This window comes from Dendrobates tinctorius, unplaced genomic scaffold (genome assembly GCF_039654945.1).
Source record: "Dendrobates tinctorius isolate UK_male_01 unplaced genomic scaffold, ASM3965494v1 ptg000016l, whole genome shotgun sequence".
Classification (NCBI taxonomy): Eukaryota; Metazoa; Chordata; class Amphibia; order Anura; family Dendrobatidae; genus Dendrobates; species Dendrobates tinctorius.
In genome coordinates this window covers 34,754,422-34,772,598 of record NW_027361684.1, presented here as the reverse complement: position 1 = coordinate 34,772,598, position 18,177 = coordinate 34,754,422, and the positions used below count along the sequence as shown (strand labels likewise).

The 18,177-nt window shown below is 47.1% G+C and overlaps 1 protein-coding gene across 1 annotated transcript in view; it reads left to right on the top strand.

Moving 5' to 3' along the window:
- The first annotated feature begins 16,234 nt into the window (after positions 1-16,234).
- PRPF8 (pre-mRNA processing factor 8) overlaps positions 16,235-18,177 on the top strand; it is a 59,003-nt gene continuing 57,060 nt past the window's right edge. Inside the window, exon 1 of the mRNA XM_073565664.1 lies at positions 16,235-16,388. The gene's annotated coding sequence lies outside the window, so the exon portion shown is untranslated. The remainder of the gene's footprint in view (positions 16,389-18,177) is intronic.

Below are 18,177 nucleotides of genomic sequence, written 5' to 3'. Positions count from 1 at the left end.
CAGGACACAGGCAGGACATCAGGGTACACGAGGTCATCAGGACACAAGAAGGTCATCAGGACACACGAGGTCATCAGGACATCAGGGTCACCCACAGGATATCAGAGTCACTGGCAGACATCAGACAAGAGTCGTTTGGTTATGGACATCCAACACGACCTACAGGCACCATTGCAGTCATCAAGCTCCAGGCAGCAGTAATCAGGTTTCCAGACTGCGGTCGTCAGGCTTCGGGCATCGGACCTAGGAAGGAACTCAAGCGGGATGGTGCTAGCACCGCAGGATTGCTGGGCCTGCATGGAGCTAGCACCGCATGGTAGTCAGAGCACAGCATAGTAGATGCTCAGCAAGAACACCGGTTACAAGAGTCTCAGAGTCACTGGGTGCAGGGCTCCAAACACAGAGGGATTCCAGGAACATAACACAGCAGACAGTTCAGACATGGTCAGGTACAGGATCAAGGATTCAAGCCTGGATACACCGCCTCCAGGCCAGGGCGAATTTAGACAGGGTCAGGTACAGGATCAAGGCCCAGATATACCGCCTCCGGGGCAGGGCGAGGGTACAGGACAAAGCAGGAATCAAGGCAGGGACTTTGGTACCATAAGCGAGACAGACGAGGTCCAGAGACACAGACACACATGGCAAAGTCCAGGAGCTTTGTGAGTAGTGAGTAGCTCTGGCCCCGCCCATAGGGCAGGGCAAGTTTATAAAGGAGCTGCCCCTCAGCAATTGGCTGGGGACAGCATTTCAAGTACACACACTAACCCTGATAAAAGCAGGGGAGGTGTGGCTGCGCTCACCCTAAGCACACACAGAAACCATTGCAGCACAGTCAGTGCAGGAACTGCAGCTTAGAGTACCTGGCATCGTCTGCAAGCCTAGACACACGTGGAAAGTCATGCACCAGCTGCAAATGACCTCACAACCCGCAGACAACTTCCACAGCGGCGACCAGGGACCGCACATGCGAATGGTCAAGCAGCAGAGCAAAGACCTAATACCACTTGTGCAGCTACGCAGCAGAGCAGGGAAGTGAGCAGGCTCCATACAGGTAAAAGCCAGCAGTATCCCAACTCAATTAGGGGGAAAGGAGTAAGGGGTTAAAGCAAACACATGAATTGTCACGCCGACAAGCAGATGTCATGATCCATGCTGGATCATGTCAGATAAAAGCACTGGTAACCTTTTTTTTTCTTTGAGGTGTTTGCTCAGGTTTGGCTTTGCCCCGGTGGCCACAAGTGTCATTGCACTTGATGTTTTCTGTGCTTAGAGATAGTTTTGCCCCCGGTGGCCAGTATGGTCATTGCACTGGTGTTTTTAGTTCTAGTTTGCCCCCGGTGGTTGTTAGTGTAATTGCACTGGAATCACTAAGAGGTGTGTTTGCTCATTATAGGTGTGTCAGTTGTGCTCACTCACATTGGTGATATTATTATTGATTCTCCTACCAGCCTGGGTGAAGGAAGGAGCTGGAGGAGAGTCCAAGGCAGCTCAGAGTCCTGGAGTGGCAGCTATGGTGTCAGCGAGGAGTTCGTGTAAAGCATGGTGGAGTGGCAGCTATGGTGTCAGTGAAGAATTCTTGCAAAGCTTGGTGGAGTGGCAGCTATGGTGTAGAGCTGCACTCAGTTTGCTGGACTCTGTTACTGAAAAGCTGCACTCAGGTGCTGGACTCGGTTGCTGGCAGTTGCACTCAGGTGCTGGACTCTGTTGCTCCAAGGCGGCACTCAGTGCTGGACGCTGTTGCTGTAAAGCTGCACCCAGGTGTTGGACGCGGTCGGAGGAAGATGCACTCAGGTGTTGGACTGTGTTGCTGGGAGCATTAGCAACAGAGCTAAACTAAGTGTTTCCCTGTTTGTCACTTTTCCTCATGTTGGTGTTAGTACAGCAGTGGGGCCAGTGCCTGCGCCACCCAGCTCCCTAGCAAGGTATAGGTGTAGGGTGTGTCAGGGCTACAGGTTCCTGAGCGGCGCCCGGTGCAGAACCGGCATAGGGAACGTTAGGAGCGTTAGGGACTCTGACTCAGGGGAGTGCAGGAGGTCTCCACGTCCCCTTTCCCTATCGCAGGGCCCACCATTGTTAACTGTTTCCTTTCCCCTTGTTGTATTAGTTACCAGGCCTGCGGGCCGTGTCACACAGGACAGGTACACGTGCCACATCCTGTTGTTTCAGTTACTGGCCTGCGGGCCGTGTCACACAGGACGGGGCACGTGACATTAGACAACCAGAACGGCGTGACAATTAGGTTCATCATACAACAACCCCAAGGCTTGAAAAAGTGCGTCAACACGTCTGATAGAAAAAATACTGAAGTCACTAGACTTCGCCCACTATATCAGCACTCTGGTATATTCTGAAAACAGAACAAAGAGAGGCCAATCTAATAAGGGACAAACACAAACTGGCACAAACAATAACATAAGGATGGAAATTCAGCACAGCCCCAGCCGGGGCTGACTGACCACACAAAACTGAAATAGACAAAACCATATCAAATGTGAACAATAGCAAAAGAACACTTGGCTTGAGCATGCAGGGACTGAGCTGGAAACTAAGACCTCAGGAGGCAGGAAAATATCACCAGCAGGGATAGAGGGATTCGGCAGTCTTAAATCCAGTCAGAAACTCCCAATGTCCAATCGTCCTCCTCATTATCAGGTGGCAGGCCTCTGTTAATTAGATCAACTCCATTACCTCCTGTAACCACCAGAGGGAGCCCGGAAAGAGAACTCGCGACCCCTCTGTCAATACAACCATCTCCACTACCTTCACCAACAACCAGAGGTAGGCCAGAAAGTGAATTCACAACAGGGGACATCTTTTTGGGATCCATTTTCAGGCTGGTCTCTGAGATTACATACCCAAGAAACAGAAGAGAAGTCTACTCGAAGATCCAGTTTTCATACTTGGTGTACAGATGGTTCTTCCTTAATCACTGCAGAACCTGGCAAACATCCCTCTGGTGGGAAGGCAGGTCTGAAGGGAATACCAAAATATCATCTAAGTAAACTACCACACACGTGTGGAGAGGATCCTGGAAGATTTCGTTCACCAGTTCTTGAAAGACTGCAAGAGCATTACAGAGTTAAAAGCAGCATTACACGATACTCATTATGACCATCGCAGGTATTAAAGGCCGTCTTCCATTCATCTCCCTGGTGTATTCGAATTAGGATATACTCCCCACCGGAGTCAAGTTTCGTGAAGCCTCTGGAACCTTTAAGAGGATCAAACAGCTTGGAGATGAGAGGCAGAGCATATTTATTTTTTATAGTAATTTGGGTGAGTTCCCTATTACCGATACAGGGTCGAAGAAAACCGTCCTTTTTCTTTACAAGGAAGAATCCTCCAACCCAGAAGACTTCCAGATAAAGAGATTCGACCTTGTGGAGGGGAAACACAGGAAGAAGATCGATAGGTCAGTCATACGGCCTATGAGGTGGTAGCATTTCAGCCTCCTTTTTGTCCAAGACATCAACATATGTTCAACATGCAGCAGGCAAGCCAGGTAAAAGTCGAGTAGGACTAATGGGAAGTAGAAAAGTCTCATGGCACTGCTGTCCTCAACGGAGTACTTCTCCGGGTTTCCAGTCAAAGACAGGCTTGTGTCTCCACAGCCTTGGCAGACCTAGAAGCAGAGGCTGAGACAGACCCAACAGTACATAGAGAGAAATCTCTGAATATAGCATAAAAATGCCTTAAAATATGCACTCTCTAATTATTCTGGCATTTGGAAAATATTAATAACTAGATTAACAACCCGGCGTTGCCCGGGCATAGTAACTAACTACAGTTAGTTATAACAAATTGTAATGATTATATCTTTATATATGTCATGCCCGCCATGTCTGATATGCCGCATGACTCCTGGAGCAGTGTGCAAGCGCACCTGTCTTGCCCGTCATATCTTGTGTGCTGCATAACCCCTGGAGCTGTGTGCACACGCACCTCATGACTATTATGCTGCATGATCCCTGGAGCAGTGTGCACGTGCACCTCATGAATGTTGTGCTGCGTCACTCCTGGAGCAGTGTGCATGCGCACCTCACCTCATGGCTGCATGGCTGTGTGCGCGCCCATCTCTGATCTGCCTGCTGTGATCGTCACTATGGTCCAGCAGAATCTGATCCAGCAATCCTCCCTATGGTTCTGGAGTCCCTGATCATGTGACCCTTTCTATGTCCAGCAGTATCTGATCCAGCAATCCTCTCTATGGTCCTGGAGGCCCTGATCATGAGACCCTCTCTATGGTCCAGCAGAATCTGATCTAGCTAGTCTCTCTATGATCCTGGAGGATCTGACCCGGAAGTGCAGGTGCTAATGCCCTATATCAGACCCACCCCTTCCTATGGTCAGGGCCTGAGTATCGTGTTGCTTCACTGCATGGCTGCTTGGTCTGCTCGGTCGCTACCTGTGTTCTGTGCCCCTGCACTCTGCCCTGTTGTGCATCTCTGCACACGCTCTGTGCTTGTATTCTGCCTCTTGTCTCGTGCCACGTCTTGCGTTGTCTTTTGTGCCATGTCTTGTCTTTGTTATTCTTTGCCTTGTAGTACTTCCTCTGTCCTCTGCCTTTGCCTGTTTCGCCTTGTCTTGTCTCTGCTATTCTTGGACTTGTAGTACTTCCTATGTTCTCTGCCTTTGCTTGTTTCGCCATGTCTGGTCTTTGCTATTCTGAGCCTTGTAGTACTTCTCTCGTTCCCTGTCTTTGCCTGGTTTTCCTTACTCTGTCTTCTGGTGCTCGCTAGCACATTCCATGTCTAGTCTCAAGTTTCTGCCTTGACTCGGCTCTGGGCTTCCGCCTACCCTCCACTGCTAGACTCTGTCCTATGGTGCTCTCTAGCACATTTCCTGGCTAGTCTCAAGGTCCTCCCTTGACCCGGCTCTGGGTTTCGGCCTACGCTCCGCTGCTAGCCCTATACTCTCTCTGACCCGGCTCTGTGCTTCTGCCTACGTTCCGCTCTTTGTTCTGTACTTTGCCTTGCCTTGCCCTGTTTCTTGCCGTGCCTTGTTTCTCCGCGTGCCCTTTGCACGTGCCTGGCCTTCCCTCGCCCACCTGTTTGTGCCTCAGCCGTGCCCGCCTGCTTGTGCCTCAGCCGTGCTCGTCGGCCAGTGACTAAGCTGTGTCCGCCTGTTGTGCTTCAGCCGTGCTCGCCTCAGTCTTGCCGCCGGTCCGAGCCTCAGCCCAACCAGCTAGCCAGTGCCCCAGCCATGCTCTGATCTTCCTTGCACCCACGCTGCCCCGCACTGTGCATTGCGTGCTTCTCTAATAGCACGCACAGGCCCTAGCCTGCTCCTTGGCATACCTCCCCGTGCTTCTCTAAAAGCACGTGCAGGTCCTGCCTTGTACCCTGTCGTGCCCTCTTGCACGCACAGGCCCTAGCCTGAACCCTGGCGTGCCTCCTAGCACAAGCAGGCCCTTGCCTTAGCCTGAACCCTGGCGTGTTTCCTAGCACACGCAGGCCCGACTTGAACCTTACCCTGGCATGCCCCTCTGCAGGCGCAGGACTATGTCTTGAGCCCTTACCCTGGCGTGTCCCTCGGCACGCGCAGGTCCTTGTCTTGAACCCTGACCCTGGCGTGTCCCCTAAACACGCACCATGCCTAGTGTGTTGAACCCTGCCTTGCACCTTGCCTTGGACCCTGGCGTGTCCTTAGCACGCACCCTGCCTTGCACCTTGCCTTGGACCCTGGTGTGCCCTAGCACACACCCTGCCTTGAACTTTGCCTTGGACCTTGGCGTGTTCCCTAACACGCACCATGTCTGGAGCTCTGTTGTGCCTCCTTGCCTGAACCCTGCCGGATGCCCGGAACCTGCCGATCGCTGCAAGAGATTGTAAGCCTGACGACTGCGGCCTGATGTCCGGAGCTGATGTCCGCAGCCTGATGCCCTGATCCTGTCGTTCGTTGCCAGCTGTCCGGAGTCCAACGCCATCGAGCCTTGCTTGTACCTAGGCGTGCCATCTAGCACGTACCATGCCATGGACCTTGGCGTGCCACGCACGCACCTTGCTGTTTTCCTGTTATCACATTTTGCACCTGTTGTTACCCTGAGTTCGCCTTAATGAAGATACCTTGAACCCATGCCTTGTCTTGTTTTTTGCATGTCCCTTGTTGTCAGACACTCGTGTCTTCCTTGAGCCGGCCGTCTGGTTCCAGCAGTCTAGGTGGCTCACCCCCTTGGTCTTGCCCCTGACACTCCCTGTATAGGGGGTGGTTCCTCACAAGGTCAGCTCGCCCTCGGTGGGTGGGTGCCACGACCCAGAGGGTCCACTCTAGAAAATGACTCAGCGATAGCTGACTCCGTCACAATATATATACAGTGGGGAAAAAAAGTATTTAGTCAGTCAGCAATAGTGCAAGTTCCACCACTTAAAAAGATGAAAGGCGTCTGTAATTTACATCATAGGTAGACCTCAACTATGGGAGACAAACTGAGAAAAAAAAATCCAGAAAATCACATTGTCTGTTTTTTTTTCATTTTATTTGCATATTATGGTGGAAAATAAGTATTTGGTCAGAAACAAAATTTCATCTCAATACTTTGTGATATATCCTTTGTTGGCAATGACAGAGGTCAAACGTTTTCTGTAAGTCTTCACAAGGTTGCCACACACTGTTGTTGGTATGTTGGCCCATTCCTCCATGCAGATCTCCTCTAGAGCAGTGATGTTTTTGGCTTTTCGCTTGGCAACACGGACTTTCAACTCCCTCCAAAGGTTTTCTATAGGGTTGAGATCTGGAGACTGGCTAGGCCACTCCAGGACCTTGAAATGCTTCTTACGAAGCCACTCCTTCGTTGCCCTGGCGGTGTGCTTTGGATCATTGTCATGTTGAAAGACCCAGCCACGTTTCATCTTCAATGCCCTTGCTGATGGAAGGTTTGCACTCAAAATCTCACGATACATGGCCCCATTCATTCTTTCATGTACCCAGATCAGTCGTCCTGGCCCCTTTGCAGAGAAACAGCCCCAAAGCATGATATTTCCACCACCATGCTTTACAGTAGGTATGGTGTTTGATGAATGCAACTCAGTATTCTTTTTCCTCCAAACACGACAAGTTGTGTTTCTACCAAACAGTTCCAGTTTGGTTTCATCAGACCATAGGACATTCTCCCAAAACTCCTCTGGATCATCCAAATGCTCTCTAGCAACCTTCAGACGGGCCCGGACATGTACAGGCTTAAGCAGTGGGACACGTCTGGCACTGCAGGATCTGAGTCCATGGTGGCGTAGTGTGTTACTTATGGTAGGCCTTGTTACATTGGTCCCAGCTCTCTGCAGTTCATTCACTAGGTCCCCCCGCGTGGTTCTGGGATTTTTGCTCACCGTTCTTGTGATCATTCTGACCCCACGGGGTGAGATTTTGCGTGGCGCACCAGATCGAGGGAGATTATCAGTGGTCTTGTATGTCTTCCATTTTCTAATTATTGCTCCCACAGTTGATTTCTTCACTCCAAGCTGGTTGGCTATTGCAGATTCAGTCTTCCCAGCCTGGTGCAGGGCTACAATTTTGTTTCTGGTGTCCTTTGACAGCTCTTTGGTCTTCACCATAGTGGAGTTTGGAGTCAGACTGTTTGAGGGTGTGCACAGGAGTCTTTTTGTACTGATAACAAGTTTAAACAGGTGCCATTACTACAGGTAATGAGTGGAGGAAAGAGGAGACTCTTAAAGAAGAAGTTACAGGTCTGTGAGAGCCAGAAATCTTGATTGTTTGTATTTGACCAAATACTTATTTTCCACCATAATATGCAAATAAAATGAAAAAAAAAACAGACAATGTGATTTTCTGGATTTTTTTTTCTCAGTTTGTCTCCCATAGTTGAGGTCTACCTATGATGTAAATTACAGACGCCTCTCATCTTTTTAAGTGGTGGAACTTGCACTATTGCTGACTGACTAAATACTTTTTTTCCCCACTGTATATGAAGCTGAGTGTATAGCCCACTGCGCATAGCCACATTCCCTATAATATTCCACATCATCCCGTCAGCCAGAGCTACAGGATTACTATCCCTAATATCCCACATCGTCTCATCAGCCAGAGCCACCGGACTACTACCCCTAATACCCCACATCATCCCGTCAGCCAGAGCCACCAGACTACTACCACTAATATCCCGCATCATCCCGTCAGAGCCACCGAACTACTACCCCTAATATCCCACATCATCCCGTCAAAGCCACCGGACTACTACCCCTATTATCCCACATTATCCCATCAGCCAAAGCCACCGGACAACTATCACTAATATCCCACATTATCCCATCAGAGCCACCGGACTACTACCCCTAATATCCCACATCATCCCGTCAGCCAGAGTCACCGGACTACTACCCCTAATATCCCACATCATCCCGTCAGCCAGAGCCACCGGACTACTACCCCTAATATCCCACATCATCCCGTCAGCCAGAGCCATCGGACTACTACCACTAATATCCCACATCATCCTGTCAGCCTGGGGTTAGAACCAGAGCGCTGAGTGGAACGGTCTTAACTTCCATAGCGGGGATCCCTTTATGAGAAGCCTGGCATCAGAACCAGAGCACTGAGTGGATTTGCCCTGACTTCCATACCAATGATCCCTTTAATTGAAGCCTGGGGATGAGAATCAGAGCGCAGAGTGGATTTGCCCTCACTTCCATACCGGGGATCCCTTTAAGAGGGGCCTGGGGTAAGAACCAAAGCGCTGAGTGGAAATGCCCTAACTTCCATACCGGGGATCCTTTTAAGAGAGCCTGGGATGAGAACCAGAGCGCTGAGTGGATTTGCCCTGACTTGCATACCAGTGATCCCTTTAATAGAATCCTGGGGTCAGAATCAGTGCGCTGAGGGATTTGCCCTAACTTCCATACAGGAGATCCCTTTAAGAGAGCATGGGGTCAGTACCAGAGCATTTGAAGGCAATTGCCCTGACTTCCATACTGGGGATCCCTTTAAGAGAGCCTGGGGTCAGAACCAGAACGCTGAGTGGAATTGCCCTCACTTCCGTACCGGGGATCCCTTTGAGAGGGGCCTGGGGTCAGAACCACAGAGCTGAGTGGAACGATCCTAACTTCCATACCGGAGATCCATTTAAGAGAGGCCTGGGGTCAGAACCAGAGTGCTTAGTGGAATTGCCCTAACTTCCATACCAATGATCCTTTTAAGAGACCCTGGGGTCAGAACCACAGCGCTGAGTGCAGTGGTTCTAACTTCCATATCGGGGATCCCTTTAAGAGAAGCCTGGGGTCAAAATCAAAGCGCTGGATGGATTTGCTCTGACTTCCATACCAATGATCCCTTTAAGAGACCCTGAGGTCAGAACCACAGCACTGAGTGGAACGGTTCTAACTTCCATACCGGGGATCCCTTTAAGAGAGGCCTGGGGTCAAAACCAAAGCACTGGATGGATTTGCCCTGACTTCCATACCAATGATCCCTTTGATAGAAGCCTGTGGTCAGAATCATAGCGCTGAGGGATTTGCCCTAACTTCCATAACGGAGATCCCTTTAAGAGGGAAGATGTGCCTATGGGATGGAGGATGTGTGATGGGTATATGGGCACGGGAGGGAAGGGTTTCATTTCTGTATTGTGCTCTCTGCTCCTTTCTGGGGGGCAGACAATGGCTGGGAGCTTATGTTCCCGGGGATGCTAGATTTCTTTCACCTGGTCAGTGTCTGCTGAGGTGTTGTCGTGGAAAAACTGTTGCTCATAGCAACCAATCACAGGTCAGCTTCTTTTAAACAGCTCTGATGAAATGAAAGATGCTTCGTGATTGGTTGGTGATACACACATACATTCAATTTTATATATATAGATTATGGTAATACTAATTGATCTAAAACAAGAAAGGTTTATTCTGATCTCTTGCCAGATATTGAGAAAAACATGCATATGTGTCTTTTTATATAGTGTATGTAAACTTCTGGTTTAAACTGTAGCTTCCTCCACAGATTGTGGACAGGAACTGTAATAAATCATTTCTTTAATCTGTTCTGAAAGTCCTTGGCAGAACTGACTCCAAAGAGTGAGGTCATTCCAGGAGGTCTCTACTACCCAGCATCTGAGAAGTAGTCCTCAGCTCTAAAGTACAAACTCCCTGAACCAATAGACAGATGTTGGTTTCAGCCACAGTGACTTTGTCAGGGTTGTCATAAATTAGGCCAAGAGTCAAGAAATCAAGAGGAACCAGATGGGAGGTCAAATATAAATTCAACAAAGGTACAAGAAAGCATGCAGAGAGACATGAGAACCCAGAGGGAGAAACTAAAGAATGTTCACAAAGGATAGACAGGAATAAATGAAGAGTACCACGAAAACATAACAGAATAAGTGAAACCTCCAAGACCCCCAAACTTGGCAAAGTGAAAGGTGCTGGGGAGGAAAACTCACAGGTACACAGCAGGAAAAACAACTGGGGGTTACCCGACAAGATAAACCCCTAGCTGTTTGGAACTGCATAAACAGATCTACGGAAGTATACTATGGAAGTATAGCCAGCAAATGAGGTAGGTAAAAGGTGAACATATAAAGACCATGCCAAAATGGAATAGGACAGAGCTAAAAGGGAAAATGAAAAACACTTGGAGAGAAGCCAACCAATAAAGGACACTATACATTCCAAGATTACTATCCTATATGCAGTGGGTACGGAAAGTATTCAGATCCCTTTACATTTTTCACACTTTGTTTCATTGCAGCCATTTGGTAAATTCAAAAAAGGGTTTTATTTCTCATTAATGTACACTCTGTACCCCATCTTGGCTGGAAAAAAAGCAGAAATGTAGAATATTTTGCAAATGTATTAAAAAAAGAAAAACCGAAATATCACATGGTCATAAGTATTCAGATCCTTTGCTCAGACACACACATATTTAAGTCACATGCTGTTTATTTCCTTGTGATTCTCCTTGAGATGGTTCTACTCCTTCATTGGAGTCCAGCTGTGTTTAATTAAACTGATAGGACTTGATTTGGAAAGGCACACACCTGTTTATATAAGAGCTCACAGTCATGTCAGACCAAATGAGAATTTTGAGGTCCAAGGAACTGGCCAAGGAGCTCAGAGACAGAATGGTGGCAAGGTACAGATCTGGTCAAGGTTACAAAAGAATTTCTGCAGTACTCAAGGCTACTAAGAGCACAGTAGCCTCTATATTCCTTAAATGGAAGAAGTTTGGGACCACCAGAAGTTTTCCTAGACCTGGCCGTCCAGCCAAACTGAGCAATCGAGGGAGAAGAGCCTTGGTGAGAGAGATAAAGAAGAACCCCAAGATCACTGTGGCTGAGCTCCACAGATGCAGTAGGGAGATGGGAGAAAGTTCCACAAAGTCAACTATCAATACAGCCCTCCACCAGTCGGGCCTCTATAGCAGAGTGGCCTGACGGAAGCCTCTCCTCAGTGCCAGACATATGAAAGTCCGCATAGAGTTTGCTAAAAAACACATGAAGGACTCCCAGACTATGAGAAATAAGATTCTCTGGTCTGATGAGACAAAGATAGACCTTTTTGGTGATAATTCTAAGAGGTATGTGTGGAGATAACCAGGCCCTGATCATCACCTGCCCAATACAATCCTAAAAGTGAAACATGGTGGTGGCAGCAGCAGCAGCATCATGCTGTGGGGGTGTTTTACAGCTGCAGGGACAGGACAACTGGTTGCAATTGAAGGAAACATGAATGTGACCAAGTAAAGAGATATCCTGGTTGAAAACCTCTTCCAGAGTGCTCTGGACCTCAGACTTGGCCGAAGGTTCACCTTCCAACAAGACAAAGACCATACACAGCTAAAATAACAAAGGAGTGGCTTCGGAACAACTCTGTGACCATTCTTGACTGGCCCAGCCAGAGCCCTGATCTAAACCCAATTGAGCAACTCTGGAGAGACCTGAAATGTGGGAACCTATAAGAATCAGGTACGTTGTCTTATACTTTGCAACTAAGAAGCTCGCAGCCTTGGTAAATTTGTTAAAGTCTTATCTGTCTGTGTATGTCTGCAGTCCTTCCACCATCCACGAGTGGGACACTTCCACTCAATCACATCTAACGCAGCACTGTTTCTTTCGGTAAAATGATAGACACCATGACCGAATCCAAACAACTCAGTTAGAAGTTAACGAAGTCTGTCCGGTACCATTGTTGTCCATCATGTGATGAACCTAACAGTGCCGGTTTTGTGCCTCTGACAGGGCACAAAATGCTGATGTGAACAGAGCTTTACTGTAACAGACTCCCAATGCATTCTCATCCTGCACTTTTACTTTATACAGCAGACACTAAAATTCTTATTCTCAGATCAAGATCTTGGAGCGTCATTAACATTAGTACAATGGCCTTGTATTCTGATATCATTTTGCATCCTCGTACAGCCTTCCTTCAGTTCGGCACTCTGACAATAGATGTTTTTTTTGTATTCACGTGTTCCCCTGCCAGTAAATAGCTGACATGTATAGTAGGCTTGATGACACTATAAATTCCACTGGAGTGTTCTGCATGGTTGTGTGGGCTCTGATCTATGCAGAAAAAAAGCCAACAAAAATAAATACTGTACCAGTAAAAAGCCCAATGGAAAACCTACCCTACGGGAATATTAGCCTGCAAGTGAAAAAAACTTATAAATATGTAATTTGCAAGGGAATGTGTGTTTCATAATCTTATGTAAATGAATCTCCATACTAGAGAAGGTTATGTAAGTGCTTGTCCTATATTTGTAAAGCATCTGGTTCTCATCCCTTGTACCTTACAGTTTCTAGTTTAGGGGTGTAGTCTTATTTGTCACAAATGTGCCCTGTCTTATTTGTACCGTTGAGGGCGACGGGTCATTGTGCTGCCTCAGTAATTGGCTAACAAAGAATTACTTGCACTGGTTCTTGCTACCAAACTCCCAACTGAGGGAACAGTTCTAGTTCAGGAGTTATTTTCAGTTTCATTATAATTTTGCCAGATTTTTTATTCCATTTCCGGCTTTAGAAATAGTGAGGAACTTAAAGACGAAGTGGGAACTTAATAAGATATGTCTGCATTGTCTTAAAGGGAACCTGTCATGTGAAAAAATGCTATTAACCTGCAGGTTAATAGCATTCTGAACCTGGCCGGCGCCCACACTGTGAGCCCCACTGTCGGAAGGAAATTAACTTTATTCTCCCTGGCAGCATTCAGTTATAAGGGTGGCGTCAGTGCAGATTCAGTCACCTCTCTGTATTTAGAGAGCGGCGACTGTAACCGTCAACCCGGCACTGACTGGCATGTGGATACAAATAACAGAAAACTGACGGGACATCAAGAGCTAGTCTGAACAAGAGCATACCAAAAACCAGCTTAAAAATCAAAATGAGGAAATGGTTGCACTCAATTGCATTAAGGCATGTCAATGTGAAATACATGAAGTGTGAATAGTGTAATGGCTGTTTCTCAATTTCAAAAGCCATTACGCTATTCACACTTCATGTATTTCACAATGAAATACATGAAGTGACTACACGAAAAAAGGTAACACTGGCACTCAAAGCCCTACTGGAGCCTAAAAACCAGACCTGCTGGCAACACGACAAGAATAGTGCCAGAACTTGTCAGTGATGAGAATAAATTAAAAGTGAAGCCGCGCTTAGGATCAGTAATAAAACGCACCTTATATAAGCATATACTATATATGCCGTAAAGTGTCATCAATTGGGAGATAATACCCTCTAGCTAAGGAAAAAAATTACCATATCATATCAAATAATTGGCGATGTCAGTAGGACCATTTATCACCAAACTGTGCCTGCCTGTAAACACCACGAACTATGCTGCATCAATTCAGTGTAAATAGTGTATATCAGAAGTACATGCACTCTGGCTGTCGGCCATTTTTGTTTTTGGATTTCCCGTGCGGCATCCAGGGACGCTTCCTTGGCTCTGCTCTGCAGCGGTATAATGCTACACCATTACACCGCCTCAGCCTCGGGAAACCTGGCACCTGCATCCATTCGGGCGCGTCACGAAGCACTACCACGGTGCAGAGCGTTGTAACCTCCAGTGCACAGGTGAGACAGCGGCTGCATTGAGTGCTTGGGTCTCTATAGTGATCTGCCCACTATCTGGAGACATTTACATGTGGACTTCGCTCAGTGCCTTTAGTTCAGCGACATTTGAGCAGTCTATCAATTGATGCTTAGGGTATGGTAACCCTTTCTTTCCCCTGAGCTAGAGTGCATGGACTTTTGATATATACTATTTACACTGCATTGATGCAGCATAGTTGTTCATTTGCATATGCATAGGTGTTTACAGGAGGCACAGTTTGGTGACAAATGGTCCTGACACTTCCATTTGTTTGATATGATATGGTCATTTTTTCCTTAGCTAGAGGGTATTATCTCCCAGTTGATGACACTTTACGGCATATCTAGTACAGTTAATCATATGCTTATACAAGGTGCGTTTTATTACTGATCCTAAGCGCGGCTTGACTTTTAACATGAAGTGACTAGCTCTTGATGTGCCGTCAGTTTTCTGTTATTTGTATGCTAGCTTTCTGACTGAGCACGCCGCCCTTCACCATGCTGTGGTTTTAATTACATCCAATCACATTTGGTTCCGACCTTCCTATAAATACAGGCTTTACCAAGTTATTGCCAGAGGTAAGTGTTCACATTAGGCAGTCAGGTCAGGGACCCATTCAATGACATCACCTTGACATTGGTGAATGGGCTCACATTTTTTGGCCAAATTTTGTGCTAAGTATCTCATGTGTTTTCCTAAATGTCAAAAGCCATTACGCTATTCACACGTCATGTATTTCACATTGACATGCCTTAATGCAACGGAGTGCAACCATTTCCTCATTTTGGCGTGTGGATAAAGCCGCCGCGCTCTACGCACAGAGCAGTGACTGAATCCGCACTGACGCCACCCCTATGAATGAACGCCAAATGCTGCAGGGAGAATAAAGGTCATTTCCTTCACAGCAGGGCTGTGGTAGGGTCTCACACTTATTCAGAGGCACACTAGAAATTTGGCACACCTCTAGGCTGACTTAGCACCAGAAACAAATATAAGCTATATATGAGCGGGTACACATTTCTGCAGTAATTTATGAAAATTGCTGAAGTGGATTATAGTAATTTTGGAGGGCTGTGGTTGGTTCCCGAGTGAAAAAATGTTAAGCAAAATTTTGCATCTTTCCTTGCCCGGTGGTCAGAACTCATAGCAATGCAGTAAATCTGCTACATAGAGGTGATCTAAGCATCGCCTCTATGCAGCAGAGGCGATCATGCTATGGCAGCTTCTAGACTCCCATGCCAAAAGGAAAAAAAAAAAGTTTTTAAAAATATGAAAAAAATAAAAAAAGTTAAAATCAACAACAAAAATCAAACAGACATATTTGGTATCGCTGCGTTCAGAATCACCCGATCTATGAATAAAAAAAGTTTAACAATCGCTAAACGGTGTAGCGAAAAAAAAATCAAAACGCCAGAATTACTTTTTTTGGTTGCCGTGACATTGCATTAAAATGCAATAACGGGCGATCAAAAGATTGTATCGGCACAAAAATGGTATAGTTAGAAACGTCCGCTCGGCACGCAAAAACTAAGGCTTCACCCAGTCCGAGATCACAAAAACTGGAGACGCTATGGGTCTCGGAAAATGACACAATTTTTTTTTTAGAAAAGTTTGTAATTTTTTTTTTCCATCACTTAGATAAAAAAGAACCTAGACATGTTTGGTGTCTGTGAACTCGTAATGACCTGGAGAATCATAATGGCAGGTCAGTTTTACCATTTAGTGAACCTAGAAAAAAGCCAAACAAAAAAACAACTGTGGGATTGCACTTTTTTTTTTTGCAATTTCACCGCACTTGGAATTTTTTTTCCCAATGGTGTCGTTCAAAAGTTCAACTCATCCTGCTAAAAACAAGCCCTCACACGGCCATACTGACAAAAAGTAAAAAAAGGTATGGCTCTGAGAAGGGGAGCAAAAAATGAAAAGGCAAAACCGGAAAATCTCCGGTCATTAAGGGGTTAAATCCCACACAAAAAAAATACCCCTCATACGGCTGTGCAGGTGGGAAAATGACAGATTTGTCTCACAGAGGAAGCAATAAAAAGACCATGATCTGCCCGTGAAAGGGTTAATAACGGGGAGAGCACAACACGTCGACTGTGACCGTCAGCCAAGCACAACTTGGCGCAATCTACCCCTGCTAGCACAAGACACTACACCGCCTCCTTCCGATGTTATCATTTCCGGGTACGCAGCCACGCCGTCTTCCTATTGGTGCAGAGCTCTGCGTGGTGACGCGTGTTGCATCTTTCTACATCCGGGTCACGGTCCGAATCGTGTGCGCTGCGATTATCCGCCATCGTAGTTGTTCTGGTGGCGGATCTCACCGATAAGGACTGAGGAGAGGAGGCGGACAGGCAGGTTGGTACCTGAGGGAGCGCTGCAGGTTAGCGCTGTGTGATGTGTCCCCTGCGGCCATGTTGGATCCTGGCCATGTGTGGGCAGAGGCTTCAGGCCTAAGGTGTTGGGGAAGCTCCTGCACCTGATCCGGTGGGGACCTGTGTCCTGGATCACAAAGATCGCGGTGTCCCCCTCCCGTGTTAGTAACGCGCTGTGCTCCTATAGCCGGGGTGCTGGCGGCAGGTCAGGAGGGGAGTCCCTATCTACCTGCTGGGAGGTGACATAGCTGGTTTCCTGTCCTCCCCCGGACTGCAGCCCCTCTCTGCCTTTTCCCTGCACTGTGATGATCTCCTGCAGAGAAAACTGCAGTAAAGCTTCATTCTAGTGAATGGGACAGGACTCAGGAAGAAGGAATGGCGGACATGGCTAGTGATGAGCGAGTATACTCGTTGCTCGGGACTCCCCAAGCATGCTCGGGTGCCCTCCGTGTATTTTGGCGTGCGCGGAGACTTAGTTTTCATCATCTAATCTGCATGATTTGCGGCTACTAGACAGCCTGAATACATGTGTGGAATGCCTGTTTGTTATGAAATTCTCACATGTATTCAGCATACATGTGGGAATTTCATAACAAACAGGCATTCCACACATGTATTCAGGCTGTCTAGTAGCCGCAAATCATGCAAATTAGATGATGAAAACTAAGTCTCCGAGCACGCCAAAATACACGGAGGACACCTGAGCATGCTCGGGAAAACCTGAGCAACGAGTATACTCGCTCATCACTAGTGCTGAGCATTACTGGGGCAGAGGAGACAGGAGGAAGAAGGAATGGCGGACATGGTCAGCGATAAGCATTAATGTGGCAGAGGAGACAGGAGGAAGAAGGAATGGCAGACATGGTCAGCGATAAGCATTAATGTGGCAGAGGAGACAGGAGGAAGAAGGAATGGCAGACATGGTCAGCGATAAGCATTAATGTGGCAGAGGAGACAGGAGGAAGAAGGAATGGCAGACATGGTCAGCACTGCCCCCTCTATTCTGAGGATCGGTGCCGTGTAAAATGCTTCTAGGAGATGTGATAGCAGCGATAAGCATTAATGCCCCATAGGATACTATAACTGTCAGGTGAGGTCTGAATCCCACCCATAACTGCAGCAGAAAGGCTGCAACCCCTTTACAGAGGAGCTGTCCCCAATTACGCATCCAGTTTTGTCACTGGCCTCTTTTGCCCCTGTGACAGGTCGCCTTTAAACTTTAAAAGGGAAAACAAGTTGTACTTGGTTTTATAACTTCTGTGAGCTAAAACTGAGGCTTGAACACCTGCTCTCTCGGGAACTGTGCTACAGTGTGTTAATCCATTTGGTCTATTGAGATTACAGATTGCTCAGACTGGATGCAATTGTAGCAGATGTCAGCTGTGAGAAGTTTTGGTTAGTTCATGTTTTTGGTTTCTTGGTGTAAATTATTGCTCTTGTTCCATTACAGCAAGTATAATTCTCCTTTTCAAAGAACTTTATCACCCTGTATGTTATAAATGGGTAGCACTGATACAAAGTTTTACAGTGTAACCTATCATCTAGAAATATTATAGGGGCTGCAAAGTGCATCAGATCAGTGTAAGTCCTGAGCCACCACCTATCGCTCATAGAGTGGTGTACTGACCCATAGAGCACATTCATTTTAACACTTGTGTCTCATTTTTGTTTAAGGGTATGTGCACACGCTGCGGAATCCGCTGCGTTTCCGCAGTGGTTTTGGCCGCTGCGGACCCGCAGCAGTTTTAGCTGCGGTGTACAGTACCATTCAA